At 38.7% G+C, this 1,609-nt stretch overlaps 1 pseudogene; it reads right to left on the bottom strand.

The window, feature by feature from the left end:
• LOC101354537 (centrosomal protein of 120 kDa pseudogene) overlaps positions 1-1,391 on the bottom strand; it is a 32,649-nt pseudogene extending 31,258 nt beyond the window's left edge.
• Positions 1,392-1,609: the final 218 nt, after the last annotated feature.

The raw sequence follows: 1,609 nt of genomic DNA, 5'->3' as shown, positions 1-1,609 counted from the left end.
TCTTTGGCTATGTGTATTTTCACCAAAAAAAAAAGGTTGAGAAGTTAGAGGGTTGACATGTTGTGGGGTTGTTAATCAGTGTCATAAAACAATATGTGTACTACTGTTTCATGAGAAAGTATTTGTTCTGTAAGCCTTCACCTGAAGTACAATTAAAAACAGACCCAAGTCAAACATCTAGTAATGAAAACTACAGTGTCTCAAATGAAAAATACACTGGACTGGATTAGCAGTACATTAGATCCTGCAGAAGAAAAGGTTAATTAACCTAAAGAAATAGCAATAGAAACTATCCAAAATAAAAAAAGACCATAAAAAGCAAAACAAAACAAAGAAACAAAGTATCAGCTGTGAGAAAACTTCAGGACGTCTAATGTGTGTGTTCTTTGGGAGTCCCCAGAGAACAGAAGAGAGAAAAAAGGAAGAGAAACAATTATTTGAAGAAATAGTAGGAATTTTTTCCATAATTTTGTGAAAACTGTAAACTCACTCATCCAATAGTACCCCTGGTACTAAAAACATGAAGAAAACTATCCGAAGTTTAATATAATCACATTGCTTTTAAAACCAGTGACAAAAAGAAAATCTTAAAAGTAGGTACAGAAAAAAAAAAAAGACACCTTTCATACAGAGGAACAAAGAATGACAGTATATTTTTCATTCGAAACCAAGCAATCCAAAATACAGTGAAGCAGTATCTATAAGGGGTCTCTGGGTGGTGTAAGCGGTTAATGGGCTCAGCTGTCAACCAAAAGTTTGGAGGTTTGAGTCCACCCAGCGGCACCTTGGAAGAAAGGTGTGGCAATCTACTTCTAAAATGTCAGCCATTGAAACGTATGGAGCACAGTTCTACTCTGATACACAGTAAAGAAGTAAATGTATATTTTGGCCTGATGTCCAGAGTTTCTAAGAGCAAGGGGTATGTGTGTGTTTCCTATGGTAGAGTTCCTGGCTGGTGCAAACAGTTCGTGCTCTCGGCTGTTAACTGAAAGATTGAAGGTTTGAGTTCACCCAAAGGCCTAGCACTCTACTTCTGAAAAATCGGTCATTGAAAATCCTATGGAGTACAGATCTATTCTGACACACATGGGGTGCCCATGAGTTGGAATTGACCCGATGGCAACTGGTACCTGTAAAATGGTAAGTGTTGGCTACAGGGGAAAGGACCAGTATGACATGATTTTGAGTGCTGTCCAATAGAGGAACCTAAAGGTATAGAGAGACCACAGCAATAAGTACTTGGAAGTGAACACCAGATTTCAGAAAAAGGTGTTGCAAACAGCTATCTGGAATAGAAAGGCTTCAGCTCAGATCAAGAGAACTGCAGCAAAGAGTTCTGCCATGCAGCAGTGGCAACTTACGGAAGTGCCCCATGAGTCATCTTTATTCATCGCTGAACTCAAAGAACGCAAAGTCATACAGCCAAGAGTTGTCCTTTTCTTTATCTCTCTCATCAGCTTTCCCCATCTCCTATAATTTTGTCAGGGCACAAAACAATAGTTATCCAGTGGGAAGGAGTTAAGTGAGAAGAGAAAGCAAAAACCAACCACACCTCTTTCCTAAAAGGCAGAAAGAGCTTCAGGTAAAAACATGAAAAAAGGGAAGAAAT

This window comes from Trichechus manatus, unplaced genomic scaffold (genome assembly GCF_000243295.1).
Source record: "Trichechus manatus latirostris isolate Lorelei unplaced genomic scaffold, TriManLat1.0 scaffold00129, whole genome shotgun sequence".
In the NCBI taxonomy this organism is placed as follows: Eukaryota; Metazoa; Chordata; class Mammalia; order Sirenia; family Trichechidae; genus Trichechus; species Trichechus manatus.
Note: the sequence above shows the minus strand (reverse complement) of the source record. Positions and strands in the feature narration are given on the sequence as shown.